This window comes from Nesoenas mayeri (genome assembly GCF_963082525.1).
Source record: "Nesoenas mayeri genome assembly, chromosome: 18".
Taxonomy (NCBI): Eukaryota; Metazoa; Chordata; class Aves; order Columbiformes; family Columbidae; genus Nesoenas; species Nesoenas mayeri.
The window spans coordinates 102,604-119,408 of NC_137566.1; the positions used below are offsets into that span (position 1 = coordinate 102,604).

The 16,805-nt window shown below is 53.7% G+C and overlaps 1 pseudogene across 1 annotated transcript; it reads right to left on the bottom strand.

Annotated features, from left to right (window-relative positions):
* Window positions 1-14,210: 14,210 nt before the first annotated feature.
* Window positions 14,211-15,126, bottom strand: LOC308047303 (olfactory receptor 14J1-like; annotated as a pseudogene). The gene has a single exon. The product of its transcript is annotated as an olfactory receptor 14J1-like (transcript).
* Between the last annotated feature and the right edge of the window lie 1,679 nt (window positions 15,127-16,805).

Consider the following 16,805-nt stretch of genomic DNA (forward strand, 5'->3'; position numbering starts at 1 on the left):
CAGGCAGGAGGCAGCCGTGCTGCGGGACGGGGACCTTTCCTGCCCGTCTGAAGCGAGTTCCTCACCCGCTGCACTGGGCGCTTTCCCCATCCTTTCCCTGGCTCCAGCACCACAGCCCGTCTGCCGGGCACCCCCAGCCCTGACACGCACGGGGAGACTGTGCTGGAGCAGCGGGCACTGGGATAGACGGAGGTCAGAGCTCCTTCCTCTGCTCTGTCCTGCCTGCAAAGCCTCTCCGCAGCCCTCCCTGCTCTCCTCCTTTATTAGATGCTGGCTGGTTACCTGTGTACCAATTTGAAAAGAGACGCGTGGACCTCATCGTGGCCTTCGTCAGCAGCCCAGAAAAGGTAACCGCGGCCATTTGGAAGGCGGCTGTGCTGGCAGCTGCTGACAGGGGCTCTGCTGTGGGATGCTGTAGGGTGCTGGCTGGGCAGAGCTGCTGCTCCCAGGTCTCTAGTCGTCACTGCACCCCCATGCTGCGGTGCCGCTGGCCGTGTGTCCCCGTCTCACGCTCCCTGTTTGTCTCTCTGTCCCCTGGCTGACAGAAGGAGAACCAGAAGATTCCATTTCTCCAGAATATTTGTGACCTGTGCTACAACAGCAGGCGCCACGGCGCTCCACAGGGCCTAGATCTCTTCTGCCAGAGATACGATCTGGCAGAAAATATCAAGGTGAGGGGATACCTGGCATCTCTGGGGAAGCGGGCGATGCCCCTGGCACCCTGTGAGGACAGTGTTGAGTAAGGCTGGGGGCTGGTGGCACTGGGTGCTGGCAGCTGCCAGGTCCCATCCCGGCTGTGCTGTGCAGGTGCTGCTAGAAGAGGAGCCCAGAAACAAACTGCGCACAGCAGTGCGGTGGAATGCTATGCTTGCCATTGCTGAACTGAGGTACCTGCCCATCCCTCCTGGGGACCCCTGCACGAGGCCTCAAGGCACTGCTCCAAATACCAGAGTGTGACTGGCTCCTCTCTCTTTGCAGCGCAGTGGAGAGGGCGCTGGAGGGCAAGGAGACAAGCCTCCTCCAAGCCTGCTTCTCTAGTGTCCTCTTGCTTCCTCCAGAAGAGAAAATGCAGGATATGGGCCGTTACCTCTTCTTAAAAGTAGGTGCTTGGTGAACTACAGGAGCCCACAATCCCTCTGGCTGAGCCCTGTTCACCCCGTGCTGCTATATAACCAGAGATACAAGGCAGGGTTGGTCTCAGCTCTGCTTTCACACCCTCATCTCTTCGTCCGTTGCCTGTGGACCTGGCCACATCCAGTGCCAATTACTGCTCCGCCCGTAGCAGATTATTTGCCCCTCAGTCTCTCCCAGGCACAGCAAATCAGCGCAGGAGCTGCCACTTGGCACTGAGAGTTCAGATCAGCCCCCTGTGTGTGAAATGGATGGCAGGAAACATGGCCAAAACTCATTGTCTTCTTGCAGACTGTGGAAGCCATGGACAACATGCTGCAGGCATTGGTGCTTGGCTCTTCAGCCTCCAGAGTCAGTGAGCTGCTGCAGAATATCTTCCAGGTCTGGGGTGTGCAAAGTCTGGGCTTCGCAAGGGCTGTTCCTCACCCTGGGGGACGGGGTGTCCACTCTGGAGTGGACAGTCCCACCCCGTGCCATGCAGAGAGCGCTGCTGGGATGGTGCCCACCTCCCTGGGGAACCAGGGCCTGCCCTCCAGGCTCTTCCACAGCACAGTGGCCGCAGAGGGTGGCATCTGCCTTCCTGCCTGGCCACAGGGCTGTCCCGGGGCATTTGTCCCAAGCCTGCCAGGGACCCGAGGGCAGGAACCCCACTACAGGCTTTGCTCGACATCAGAGTCCAGCCCAGGAGTTGAGCGGTGCTACTTCTGCTGGAGTGCTGGCTGCTCCCAGAGCTCACCAGCAGCTTCTCTCTTCCCAGATGCTCTTGACATACACCAGCTCTGAGAGAGAATGTGTGTGGGACAGGGCTCTGGGGAGGATTGAGAAGATGAGCTCTGCACTATCCAGACACCCCACACTGGCGGTAAGGAGCCAGGCACCCTCTGGCCAGCCTGTCTCCCCATCCCTGCACTCCAGAGCAGCCTGCAGCTCTCCCCACGGGGGGCTGCTTCCCAGCCAGCTGCTTTGGGAACTGTGGCTGGCACGGCCCTGCAAAGCCCTGACTGCCCACAGAGCCAGCCCTGGACACACGCTTGGGTTCAGGGCTTTGGCACCAGTGTCCCAGCAGCAGCCCTAGTCCTCCTGGCCACCAGCAAGCCCTGGCTCATCGCAGGGCCAGCACCCTGTGCCCATAAGTCCAACCCTCCTCCCTCACCCCAGGGCCTCTCTTCTCACCCTCTGTGTGCAGTCACTGCTGCTCCTGCTGCCAGCTTTGCTGCGGGCACTGCCGCAGCACTATTTTGCGTCTCTGCAGGGTTGCTGGCACTGCCCGGCTAAGCAGCGGCATCAGGGCACTCGGTGTGACTTGGCTTCACTTCCTTCCTTTCTTCCCTTCCTCCCACAGTCCTGTGCGAGATACCTGAGAACTTCTGAGAGGACAGACATCGTCCTTGCGTTCATCGAGGTGACGAGAGACACCAGCACCTTTGACAAGAAGCATGCAACAGACTTGCTGGACATGGTCATGGAATTCCCTGACTTCTGGCTGGTGGATGTAAGTGGCCTGTGGCTGGATTGCCCTGCCTTTCAGCCTTGTCAGGCCTTGTTCCTCCCTCCATCCTTCCCTCCCAATCCCTGGTGTCTCAGGAACCTGAAGCCACATGAAGGCGGCAGAGAGGGATGGAAAGGACAGCTGAGGAAATGGCTGCACTCCAGTGGCAGCACCATCCTCACCTGTGTCCCCTCCAGGTGCCAAAGATCATGAGATGCATCCACAAAACCCTGGACAGCATCAACGCAGCACCAGCCCGGCAGGTCGTGGAGTCCCTGCTTCTCCTTATGGCTGATAGGAGACCTGGGAAGGTGCTCACAACACTGCTGAAGATTGCTCCATCAGGAGACAGGTACTGACCCCAAAAGCCATGAGGCTTTGTTCCCTGTGGGGAAAGGGGCCCAGAGACAAGGAATCCTGCAGGACACCCCCAAGGAGCAGGACCCTCCATCCCACCACGCTTTCCAGCGCTGGGGGTCAGCCAGGTCCGCAGCAGCCACAGCTGAGCAAGCCAGCCCAGAGCCCCCCACACTCTGCCAGCCCCACGGGAGCACCAGCTCAGCCTCTGCTGCTGCCCAGGGCATCCCAGGCGTCCTGCAGCGCGGAGCCCGGACACGCTGCTGTGGCCCAGGCTGCCCTGCTGATAGAGCGCTCTCTTGCAGCACTGCCCTAGACATGTGGAAGGTGATGATCTCCACACCGCGGCCTCTGAAGAAGATCTTAAAAAACTTGCGTAAAAGACTCCTGGTCATAGACTCCATGTTTCCTGAAGGCCTTACCAGTGGGTCAGAAAGACATGAGATGGTGAGCAGGGCAGCTTCAAGGGGAGCCATGCTGGCAGCTGGGGCTGTGGCAGCAGTTGAGGCGGTGGCTGGGCCTTGGCTGGGGGTCAGGCAGTGTGGGAGAGCTCCAAATGCCCTCCCTGCTGTGCTGGGGCCTGATGGCTGCCTGGGGAGCTTTCCAGGCATGGAGGCTCTCCAGGCCATCTGCCCAGGGGGGCCTGTGGGAAAAGGGGATGGCTGAGCAGAGCACAGGGAGTCGCTACTTTTCTTCCCTCCCTGCCCCGGCCCTGTTCTCCCACATCTCCATGGGTGTGCCCGTGGCCACCACCTGCCAGGAGGCCGCCACAGAGATTCCTGTGCCACCACCTGCCAGGAAGCCGGACAGGAGGCTGGTGCTCAGTGACTGGCATTTTGCCAGGGTGGTCTTTGACCCTTTCACAAAAAGGAAACTGTTTTTCATACAGGCAAGAAAAATACAGTCCCTCCTGCCACAAGTCGTGGGGTTGCTCGACTACGGCAACACAGAAATCAAGAAGAAGGTCCTGGCATTCTTCCGCAGCACGATGGGTCACCTGAAGAGGGATGAGGCCAGCCCTATTGTCGAGCAGCTGGAGGAAAAGCTCCTGTCCCTCTTTGCCGATGTAAGGCTGATGACAGAGACTGAGCCCTGCAGGTGGGCAGCTGCAGTGCCAGCTGCCCTTCAGCCCAGCCCTGTGGGCAGCGCTGGGAGCAGGCTCTGCTCCCCTGGGCTCTCGTGGGATGGCTTCTGGGCTTTGCAGCCCAGCACAGCTCCCTGCTGCACAATCTGACCCTGGAGCATCTCCTCTCACGTCAGCCCTGATACTGCCTCTGCTCACCATGGGCAGAGAGCTGCTGGGATTGAAGTCTGACTTTCCTCCTTCCTCCCAGGAGTCCAGCCAGCTGCGAGAGCTCTCCATCTGCCTCTTCAGAGAGCGGGTGCAGTCAGTGATGGGACACGACAAGAAGAGGATGGAAAGCTACGTGCGCCGTGCACTGCTTCCCCTCTTCTTGCATTTGAGCAACAAGAGCAACAATGTGGCCGAGGTACAGATTTCCACGCTGAGCACTGGGGCAGAGGTGTGCTGACAGCACACAGGTGGCCTGGGCACCAGGGGATAGGGCTGCTGGCAGCTGGCAGCCTCCTCCAGCCCATAGTTCCTACAGGACCAGCATGAGTAGCAATAGAGAAGCTGCCACGGCCATTTCCACCACCTGCCATACCTGGTCCCACAGAGCTCAGCAGCAGCTTGTGGCCACCAAGGCCTGAATAGGCGCATCCCTACGGGCTCCTCAGCTGTCCCTTCAGGTGCTGGCGCTTGGGCTTTGTTGAGCCTCAGTCCCTGTCCCTGAGGGCTGTGGCCAAGAGAGCCCCAGATGTTTGGGCCAGGGCATGTCACTGCCCTCAAAGGGCAGGTGTTCCAGGAACAAAGCCAAGAGCAGGGGGATGCCAGGTCTCCTTTCGCAGACCATGGTGCCATGTCCCATCTTCTGCTGTTCTGCAGGCTGCCAAGGAAGCCCTCCTTGGTGCAGCAGAGCTCCTGAAATGGAAACAACTCAAACACCTGGTGCGGACTCAGCAGACATGGAGGATTGGAGAGAGCTTGGTGAGAAGAACCAAGGCCCACGCCAGACAAGGGCTGCCCCACATGTCTGTGCTGTGGGCTCTGCAGATGTGCAGATGTGCAGCCCCGAGCTGCATCCTTGTTCCCTGTCCTCAAGGACAGAGCCCCCAAGGGCTCTTCCCTCTGCCCCACACCCAGCGGGAAGGAGGGCGCTCAGCACCCCTGGGACCCCTCGGCCTGTGTCTCTCTCTCTCGGCCTCAGCTCCGCAGGGCTCCTGGCTGGGAGGCAGGAGTGGCCTGTGGGAAAAGGGGAAGCTGGGTTGCTGGGAGGAGGGACTGATCCAGCCAGCTCGGGGTGGGGGGCAGACAGTGACATGCTCACACCCTTGTGCTCTCTCCAGGTGGAGCAGGACAGGAGCAGGGCTCAAGAATACTTAAGTCAGAGTCTGCCGTACCTGAGGGATGCTCAGGCCAGCTTGCGAGAGGCGGCCATCAGGTTCATTGGTGAGTCAGAGCCCCCGGGTCCCTCTTTCGGCAGCCTGGCCCCAGTCCCCGCTGCTGCCCTGGCACAAGGAGCAGCCCTGTGGCTGCCAGAGCCCCAGCTGCCCCGTGCAGGGCCTTGGCTTCCCACCCCCAGCCCTGCCCACGCAGGTGGGCTTGGTGGCTGCCTTGCTCAGTCGGGCTATGTCAGCTCTGGGGTATCCCCTGGGGTCAGCCCTGATGAGGGGAGGGAGCAGGGGCTGACAGAACTCTGTGCCCAGGGCTGGCTGCGCGGCCCCTGAGGGACCGGAGGCAGGAGGAGGAGCTGGCTGAGATCTGCAGCGGTGAGTAGGGAGCGTGGTCGGGAGGGGATGCCTGGGGGTCTCTGCAGACGTGGGAGCTCATCTGGGCTCTGCTTCTTTCTTTTGCAGCCCTTCGGCCCTTGGAGAAGGACAGTAAACCCTCCATCCGCTCCCTGGCAGCTCAGACCATCCACATCCTGAGCAGTCCAAGGGAGCAGCCACGATCACGATGGGCCCTGCAAGTCCTGTGCTGCTGGCGTTGCTGACCCAGGTGGAGGAGCAGCTCTCCTTGCAGAAAAATGACTGGATTTTAATAAAGAGCCCTTCTTGAATTTGGGTTGGATGTCTGCCTTTTCCAGGGACCCCAGAACCTCTCTGATTGCTGTGGCACTTTTGAGAGCACAGCCCAGCGTCATGGGCAAGGGTGACACAGCAGACAGGAGCACTTGCAATGAGCCTGTCCAGGGCAGCTGAGATGAATATCATTGGGACAGTGGGGTTTGTTCCTGGAGTTACACACAGAAATGTCAGCGTCTGTCAGGCATTCACGTCTGAGCTGGCATCCTGGACTCCTTCTGCACCCAGGGATGTTCAGAGACAGAGTCTGTCCCTCCTACACAGAAGCAGGAGTCACGGTGTCCCTCTGACCTCCTGTGGCCACCCCCAAGGGATGGGAGGCACCTCAGCCCTGTGGTGTGTCACCCTGCTCTGCACTCATTTGACATGTCCCACATCATGAGGAATGGACACGGGGACATTAGTTAAAGGAACCACAACCCAGTGCTGATTTTAGGCAGTTTCCATGCGATGTTATTCCCAACACTAAGCAACAGTCATCTTCCTTGTCCAGCTGGCCGTGCTGGACGGGTCCCTCTCTGCTGCCAGGACACACTGTTGGTTCATATTCAACTTGCCATTGATCAGAACCGTGAGATTTCTATCTGCAGAGCTGCTCTCCAGCATCTCGCCCCCCAGTCTGTCTGTACAGCCAGGGTTGCCATGTTCCGGGTGCAAAATCCGGCGCTTGCTCTTGTTGAACTTCATGTGGTTGGTGATTGCCCAGTTCTTCAGTTTGTCCAGACCCCTCTGCAGGGCCTCTCTGCTCTCCAGAGTGTGAACAGCTCCCTCCAGTTTTGTGTCATCAGCAAACTTACTAAGCAATCCCTCAAGTCCTATGTCCAAGTCATTTGTAAAGACATGGAAGAGCACTGGCCCTAAGATGGATCCCTGCGGAACCCGCTAGTGACTGGTCACCAGCCCAACATGACCCCATTTAGTAGAACCCTTTGAGCCCAGCCCGTCAGCCAATTGCTCGCCCACCGCACTGTGTGTTTACCCAGCTGTGTGCTGGACATCTTGTCCAGGAGGATTCTGTGAGAGACACTATGAAAGCTTTACTGAAATCCAAAAAGATTGCATTGATTCACTTCACTTGGTCAACTAGGCGGGTAACCTTGTCCTGGAACGGAATAAGGTTGATCAGGCAAGACTTTCCCCTTATGAACCCACGCTGGCTGGGACCAATGACTGCGTTGTCCTTCAGATGTTTTTCATCTGAATGAGTTACCCAGAGTTACCCCTGTGTCTGTGTCTTTCTGGCCAGGAGTCTGTCCTGAGAAGGGGATCCAGCCTCTGCCACTCTGGAGAGACAAACCCTGTGTCCATGGCACCGAGGGACACAAAGGCTGACTTGTGCAAGACCACCCATCATCTGAACCACTTAGGTATGTACTTGTGGATGGGGTATCAAGGCTTATAATGTAAATGACTATATACTTGGCACTGCCCAGAATGGCTACTGCAGACGCAGACTGCTGTGTTGCAGAGATTTATATTTAGGGAGATTAACCTTTTGCTTCCTTTTGATTTTTATTTTAAAAATTATATTAATAATATTAGAGAAATTACACAAACACTTGGAGGATTATTGATGAATTTTACCATGATTCTCCACAGAAGGCCCACCAGCTTTACATCTCAAGAAACCGGATGCCAAAGCCCAAGGGAAGGATGGGTCGGGCACTGTCCTGGGATGTGGGAAACTGAAGTGTGCGCCCATCTCCTAGTGCCTGCCCTGCTCAGTGAAGAGTGTGAGAAGCTCTGCCAACCAGCCTGCAGCCAATGTTGTCCTGCCAGCTCAGGACTGGAGCTTCCATCCATGGAGGTATTTAAAAGATGTGCAGATGCAGTGCTTTGGTATATGGTTTAGTGTTGGGCTTGGCAGTGTTAGATTTACAGTTGGATTCAATGATCTTCAGGGTCTTTTACAACTTAAATGATTCTCAAATTCTATTATTTCAATCAAAAGCATTTCAATTCCCACCACCTCCAGCTTCCCTCAAGGGCGGCTGTTGTGTGGCACAACTGTTTTGGCTCTCCAGGCAGGTTGGGCACTGGTTTGGTGCCTGCATTGGGAGTTTTCCCCTTCCTGGGGTAAAAGACCAGCAATGACAGACGGTTGTAGGGATCTGGATGGCAGAGGTTTGAAGTCGTCCTTTCAAAATCTGAGCAGGCTGAGCTTTGGAGCTGAGGGAAAACAGAGATGCTCTCAAGGACGTTTTTCAATAGTGGCCCTATCACTAATAACAGTCACAGGGAACTCCTTATTCTCAATGATGATGGTGAACTAAAGCTTTTTAATTTCATTCCCAACAGTCATTCTTGTTTCTCAAAAGGGAAGCTGTTTATTTTTAGCCAAAGAAAGACAAGGAACACATGCCAGGTTGGTGCAAAGGCACAAAGGAAGGCAGGATTTTTACATGGTGTACACTGGCGCACACCGTCACCTGCATTTCCAGTCTCTGCAGTCCCAAATGTGCAGCAGAGTCTGGAGTTCAGAGCTCCCTTCATCTGCCCTGTGTGAAACATGTAAAATGAAACTACCCCAGTCAAAGAGTTGGTTTTGATTCTCTTCAGAGCCTGAAGCACCACATGGGACATGAGACAAGTCAGGATGCCCAACCAGGACTCACATGCTCTGCACTTCAAGTTCAGGTGTTCCCAGGAATCTCAGGAAACAAGGCGTACTGATTGCTGGGTGCAAGGAGTTGGTCAAGAGCCTCGTCTCCATTTCTGTAATGATGGCTTTGCTGCCTGGCTGATGTGCAGACTCTGTACATGGAGGCTGACACCTCTTGAGCAACCTGCACTGAAAGGGTTAACAAGGTGGACATGAGCAAAAAAGAAGAACCTGGGTGGGGCCAAATGAAAGGGGATGCACAAGATGTGGTCAGGCCTGTTTGAGGGCACTTGTAAAGCAGCCCTGCACTTCATGTGAATTATTCGTGTGCTCAGGGAGAACCTGAAAGCTTACTCTAAATTGAAAACATGAAGGGGATGAAAGGACAGTGTCATTCAGGCTGGATGGGACCTTGGGAGGTGTCTTGACCACCCTCCTGCTCAAAGCAGGGTCAGACCAGATTACTCAGGACTTTATCCAAACACATCTTGGTCACTTTCTGGGACGGAGTGGGTGCGCAGTCCTGGGAAACAGCTTCCAGTACTTGACTGTCCTCATGATTGGCAAGTTTCTCCCTTTCTACAGCACCTTTCCAAGCCCAACCATCCAGGTTGTTTTTTATCTATCTACTTGCACACTGACACAGACCATAATGTCCTACCTTTGACACAAGAATATTGTGGGGGATGATGCTGAATGCCTTGCTGACTTTCAGGTAACAGACCACCACTTTCTCGCCATGTCCAGTAACACTGTGGTCAGGGAGTTCCCCCAGTCTCCATGGGCTTTCCAAGATGGTGGAGAGTGGCCTCACTGTGACATGGTCCTGCTGTCCCAGCTCCTGGGATGCTGCCCCTGCTGTCCCGTAGACTGGAAAGGATTGTGTTAGTTCCAGTGACCCCTGACTCGATCCCCATCCACCGCTGGTTGTTCTCCACGTTCCTGTCTCCAGTCACAGAGGCCTGGGAGACAGCAGTTTCTCAGAAGAAACATTTTCCCTTTGAAAGTGCTGGTAGGAAGTGTATTTTGCTGAGTAACTGGACACAATTATATATTTTACTATATATTTACCAATACATAAATATATTTTTATCCTTATGATCACATAGAAAGACAGATAACACAGGTCTGTTGAGATCACTGTCAACATGGCCATTGAAGAAGAGAACAGTTCAATTAACCTTTTTTTCCTTATTTCCTCCATCAGGCAAGAGTGGCCAACAGCTTCCAGCATGACTCACTGTGTGCCAAGAGTATAAAGTGGCATTGACAGCCCACGGCACTGGATTTTTTGGTGCCTTCGACTCTGTTGGTGTTTTAATTATCTTTTCTTTGTTTTGAACATTTTAAACATCAGTGTTTTCCCATGAGATTTTCAGGATGTGCATTAAGAGCAAGAGAACTACTGATATCCACAAGATTTGCCTTCTCAGCACTCTCTCTGTCATCTGTGCATCTGTTCTCCCTCATCCTCCAGGTATTTCCTCCTGCCCTGACTAAACTGACCATGTTTGAAGTCCCATTTCCAGCAGCTGATCTGCACACAAGCACTTGTAGTTGCCATCTGGGTTTCCCTTCCTCTTACTCTCTGATCACTCAGACAATTGTCAAGAATCCAGTTGCTGCTTTCAGCTTCAAGGAGTTAAAAGCTTCCTTCTCTTTCAGTAGTCTGTCTAATTCTGTCTTTACCCAACTCTTTTATTGTGTTTATTTTATAATTGCCTTTCTGTCTAAAACATTTCTTGCATGGTTCTGCCTTGGAGAAGGTGAACCTCAGCAGTGGCCATTAGTCCTTGGGATACAGTTGAGGAGTGTGTTTTCTTTTAATCATGAATCTCATCAGTTTTGCTTTGTTAGTTCAAAAGTAAAGCGAAGTCCCTCTTTGCTGTGTGCACTTTGGTCTCCAAGAAGAGCAGGTGGGAGCTGGTGCAAAGGAGCTGGCACATCCAGCTGCAGACTGCAGGGACGTCTGGTGTGAGGAAAAGGGATGCAAGGCCCAGGGGGCCCATGAGAGAAACGATGGGGTTGGGGAGGTGAGGAGCAAGGTTGTCCACACAGTGTCACAGCTCAAGGGACAGCTTCTCCAGCCAGTCCAGACCTCCTTAGGAGAGACCCTGGATCAATATCAGACAATGCTGCAATCACCTCTTCTCCAAACTGAAAAGTGATCAAATAGACCCTTTACAATAAAATACATTTATGTTACAAGGTTTTTGAAATCTTTCTCCATAATTACACCAAGAACACTCTCTAATTCACTGAACAAGACTATAAGAAGATTACAGGAAAAGACATGGTTTCTTATGGCTTTCTTCAGTGTAATGAGCCCTATGGTGGATTTGGTGCTGAGTCCTTGAACATTACTCAGGTGCTGCGAGGAAATTACACAGACCTTTCCAGCAGTCAAAGTCAGGAGAAAAAATTACTAAGTACCTTGAAGTATTAATGAGTTCCACTGAGAGCAAGTGCCAGCAAAGCCTCCCCAGGGACTCGTTAGAGCAGAGAATTGGAGGCCATGATGGCAGATAAACAAAGGGAAACGTGCAGGCAGCTGAGGTGCTGAGAAAACCCTGGTTTAGTTGGATGAAGCAGAGAGGCCAAGACCTGACCCCCAGCCCCTGGGAAGGCAGATCCTGTCCCTCACACATTGCTCAGGGCTCTTCCTGGGGCAGGGGATGTGGGCTGTGTGGTGCCGAGTGAAGGACAACGGTGTGACAGTTCCCAGCCTTCCTGGGGGTGTGCAAGGAGGCCATGAGGTGCCCCAGTGCCTGAGGACAACATGTCTCCTCACAGGCCTTGGTGGCAGAGGCCATTGCCATAGCCAAGGGGACAAAGACTTGGGTTCTCTTGGTGACATCCAGCCTTGCCAGTGCCCTTTGCCATCTCCACCACAGGTTGTCCTACACTGTCCCACAGCTGCTGCTGTTTCCCTGCAGGCTGTAGACACCCATCTCGCTTTCCTCCCTTGCTCTCACCCTGGTATTTCCATACATTGACTGATGTGTCTCCACTCTCATGCTGTTCCTTGAAACACAAGTACATGGACTGATCTCCTGCTCCTTCTGGATGATTTCTCATACCACAGCACTGCCCTTTGAAGAGAAGGCTCCGGAGGGAACTTATTGCCGCCTTTGTGTACTTAAAAGAAGACAATAAGAATGATGGGGACAGACTTCTGAGCAGAACATGTTGTGATAGGACAAGGGGTCATGGTTTTGAACTAGAAGGGGAGAGTTAAAGGCCAGACATGAGGAAGACATTTTTTACAATGGGGAAGTTGAAATAACAGCACCAATTGCCCAGAGAGGTGGTGGATGCCCCATCCCTGGAGACATCCCAGGCCAGGCTGGATGGGACTCTGAGCAACCTGAGCCGGTTGAAGACATCCCTGCTCATAGAAGATGTTGGACTAGACGGCCTTTCAAGCTCCATTGCAACCCTCTCTATGATTCTATGATTCCTTCCTCCAAGGAAAGCTCCACCACCTGGGAAGTGACCCTTCAAGCATAGAATCACAGGATCATAGAATCGTAGAATCATTTGAGTTGGAAGAGACCATTAAGATCACGGAGTCCAATCATAACCTAACTCTAGAACTAAACCATGTCCCTAAGAGCTTCATCTATACATCTTTTAGACACCTCCAGCAATGGTGACTCAACCACTTCCCTGGGCAGCCTGTTCCATTGCTTCACAAACTTTTCCATGAAGAAATGTTTCCTAATATCAGTTCTGCACATTTTCTGGCACAAGCTGAGGCCGTTTCCTCTCATACTATCCATTGCTACTCAGGAGAAGAGCAACACCCTCCATGCTACAACCTCTTTTCAGACAGTTGTAGAGAGCGAGAAGGTCTCCCCTCAGTCTCCTTTTCTCCAGGCTAAACACCCCCTTGTCCCTCAGCTGCTCCTTAGAAGTCTTGTGCTCCAGACCCTCAACAGCCTTGTCCCCCTCCTCTGCACTCGCTCCAGCACCTCAAGGTCTTTACAATAGTGAGGAGCCCAAAACTGAACCGAGGATTTGAGTTGTGGCCTCACCAGCATCAAGTACAAGGGGACGATAACTGCCCTGTTTCTGTCCACTACTCTATTCTTGATACAAGCCAGGAGGCCATTGGCCTTTTTGGCCAGCTGGGCACACACTGGCTCATGTTCAGCTGCTGTCAATCAACACCCCCAGATTTTACATCTCTGCTTCTGCCTCTTTGTTTTCTTCTTCCTCTGTCTATTCTGACGTTACAGAGCTCTCCATGGAAAAGATTCATGGAATCCTACAATAACACAGGTTGGAAGAGACCCCTGAACACCATCTCTGTCTCACTGACCTTTATGGCACCCCAAGGAATAGCTGACAGTGTTTGTGCTCCCTTGGGTTCATCTCACCACATGCACACAGTGGACATGCACATGATGTGTATGTTTACAACTCATCTGCACAATGAAAACATGGACTTTTGACCTAGTGTTTCATAGAATCTTAGAATGTCCTGAGTTGGAAGGACCCACGAGGATCATGGAGTCCAACTCCTGTCCCTGCACAGGACACCCCACAGGTCACCCCGTGTGTCTGAGGACATTGTCCAGTCTCTCCTTGATCACTGTCAGGTTGGGACCGTGACACCTCCCTGGGGAGCCTGTTCAGTGTCCAGCACCTCTAGGGGAAGAGCCTTTTCCTCATGTGCAACAGACACTCCCCTGGCACATTCTTCCGTTTCCTTGGGTTCTCTCATTGGTCACCAGAGAGAAGAGATCAGTACCTGCTGGTCCTGCAGGTCTCTGGCAGGAGCCTGGCTGTGAGAGGACACTGCTGTGTGCCAGACCTGCATACACGCACTGTTCAGCTGTACAATGGTGTTTCATCTGTGGGCCATTTTCTTGGGTATATTCTTGAGAGAAGGTTTGGAAGAAGACCTAAACCTTCAGGCCCTGCCCATAGGAGATCACCTTTCTATCTGGAAAGGCTGTTGTGAGTCCAGCTCTGTCACAGCAGTGCCCATTGCCTGTCCCTGCCTGCACTCACAGGACTGACACACAGCAGGACGGTGACCAAGTGCCAGAGCACTCAGGCCTTGCACCAACACAAGGGACGAGAAGCAGAGTGTGGAGTGGAACCAGGACAGCTCTGGAAGAACAAGCGCTGCTGCTCCCTGGCAGGGCTGCCATGCCAGAGCTGTTTTCCCCTCCACCCACGCACAGGAACTGTCCCTGCAGCTCCAAAAGCCCTTGCAGGAAAGATATACTGAAAAACAAGTCACTAAAGAGCCCTTTATTCTGTTTAGAGACAAGGAGAGCACTGCTGCTCATTTAAGCAGCCAACAGTTATAAAAGAAAAGCCAACAGTGAATTAGAAAGGGGATGACAACATTATCACAATAAGAAAACAACCAACAACACCAGAAAATCCAGTTGACAGGCTGAGCTTGTAATTAGCTACATTAAAACTCCTATATAGAAGAAGATGGGCAGTTTATTGCTTCAGAAATCACTAGGATATGAGTTTCCACAGGGCATCCTTGAGCTGCTGGTTCCTCATGCTGTAGATGAGGGGGTTCACTGATGGAGGAACCACTGAGTACAGAACAGACACCAGCAGGTCCAGGGATGTGGAGGAGATGGAGGGGAGCTTCAGGTAGGCAAACGTGCCAGTGCTGATGAACAGAGAGACCACGGCCAGGTGAGGGAGGCAGGTGGGAAAAGGCTTTGTGCCGTCCCTGTTCAGAGGGGATCCTCAGCACGGCCCTGAAGATCTGCACATAGGACACCACAATGAACACAAAACAGCCAAATACTACTAATATACAAACGGCAAGAAGCCCAAGTTCCCTGAGGTAGGAGTGTGAGCAGGAGAGCTTGAGGATCTGGGGGATTTCACAGAAGAACTGGCCCAGGGCATTGCCCTTGCACAGGGGCAGTGAAAATGTATTGGGCGTGTGCAGCAGAGCATTGAGAAACCCAGCGGCCCAGGAAGCTGCTGCCATGTGGACACAAGCTCTGCTGCCCAGGAGGGTTCCGTAGTGCAGGGGTTTGCAGATGGCAACGTAGCAGTCGTACAACATGATGGTGAGGAGACAATACTCTGCTGTGATCAAGACGGCAACTGAAAAGAGCTGAGCAGCACAACCCGTGTAGGAGATGGCCCTGGTGTCCCAGAGGGAGTTGGTGATGGATTTGGGGACAATGGTGGAGATGCAGCCCAGGTTGATGAGGGCGAGGTTGAGCAGGAAGAAGTACATGGGGGTGTGGAGGTGCTGGTCACAGGCTATGGTGGTGATGATGAGGCCGTTGCCCAGGAGGGCAGCCAGGTAGATGCCCAGGAAGAGCCAGAAGTGCAAGAGCTGCAGCTCCCGTGTGTCTGTGAACGGCAGGAGGAGGAACTGGGTGATGGAGCTGCTGTTGGACATTTGCTATTCCTGAGCATGGGGTGCTGTCATGAGAAAAAAAGTGTAAAGCCAGGGAAGTGTTCTCTGACAAAAATCAAACCAACTCCCATAGACCCTCCCCTGTCACACACAGACACCCTTTTGATTTTCTAGGAGAACATTCTTCAGCACTGTGGCTGCAGCCCTGCTTGGGGCTGGAAAATGTGCAACCAAGAGCAGGGCCTCTGCCCATGGGCTCTCGATAAGTCAGCCCAGCTTGGCAGAAGTGGGGCCACAGAAACGGTGGGGATTATCTTGGTTCTGCTAATACGGAAGTGCTGCCAGCACTTGCTTTCCCAGTGATAAGGAGCAGAGATGGTGAAGGTAGTTTAAGAGTTCAAGGTGTTTTTACATCTCCCCCTATATTCACTGCAGAGTGTTGTTGGGTGTCAGAAACCCTCAGCATTTCTGCTGCACTCAGGGACAACAGAGCGAGTCCTGCAAGACCAGAGGGTGCCTGTGGGTCAGTGCAGAGTGACGGCAGCTGCTCTGTCCCTCTGTCTTGCTCCAGCTCCCATGGGCTGGCACCTTTCTGAGATGGGGACTGATCACACTCCCATGGTACCCTGAAAAGCCACCAGGCACTGCTGAGAGCAGAGGGATCCACCTCAGACCATGACAGGTCTCACCCTTTCCTAAGGTCTCAGCACCCAACGCTTAGCCCAGGACACACACAGCTCATTCCCCAGCCCCACAGACTGCATTGCCCACAGCCCACAGGTCAGAGCAAAGCTGGGACACATGTGCCCATGGACATACCTGCAGGAAAGGACCCACAAGATCAGGCTGTGACTCTGCAGCTGAAACTGCCACCCCCAGAGAGCCTGACAGCAAGAACAAGATCCCAACAGCAGTGACCCAGAGCAGGGGAGCAAGAAGGAAAATGTGGTGAGGGTGGGTGTGAGAGAGGCCAGAGCAGAGGCAGCCGGGCACTCAGACAGCGTCACCCTTCCCCAGCTGTGCAGCCACCTCCCAGGCACCAACACTGCTGGGCAGCTGCTCTCAGCCCCTGCGCTCTGCAGAGGAACTGGAGCTCTGGCTGCACAGGAGCTGCTTCATGCCTTGGAGCCCCCGGCCCTGAGGGCAGAGGCTTTGCTGGGTGGGACAGGAGGCCAGGGGGCTGCTCACAGGAGGGATCTGACCTGCAGGGGGTCACAGGGACTTTTCTCTCTTCTCCCTCCCATAACAATTCCAGGTTTAGTTTCCTCTCATTTCTGATCATTTTCCTGCTCCCTGGAGATTCTCCCCTGGGAGGTGTTTCCCTGTCCATGTCTGTTCCCTGTCAGTGCTCACAGACCATCCCCCCCTCTGTGCCCTCCCCATGGCCCTACAGATCCTGCCTGTTCACAGGGCCCTGCCTGGGGGCATCTTCCTGTTTGCAGGCTGGAAAACAGATTACAGATTAAGTGTAAACTGTCCAGCAAAGGTGATGCTGGTTCTGCATAGGCAGAGGAGAGGCAAGGCATGCCAGGATTCTCTTGAAGACCTACTGCAGTTCATGTGTCTCAAGTATTTGTTTAAAATTAAGAACGGCCTTAATCACCACCCATTCCCCAGAGTAGGAGACTGAAAACACAGACTCAGGGAGGTTCCTTATCTTTGTAGTACTCTTTGTCTTCTTCTCCTTGAAACCTCCTCTTGTCAATATTCTGGAATGAGCT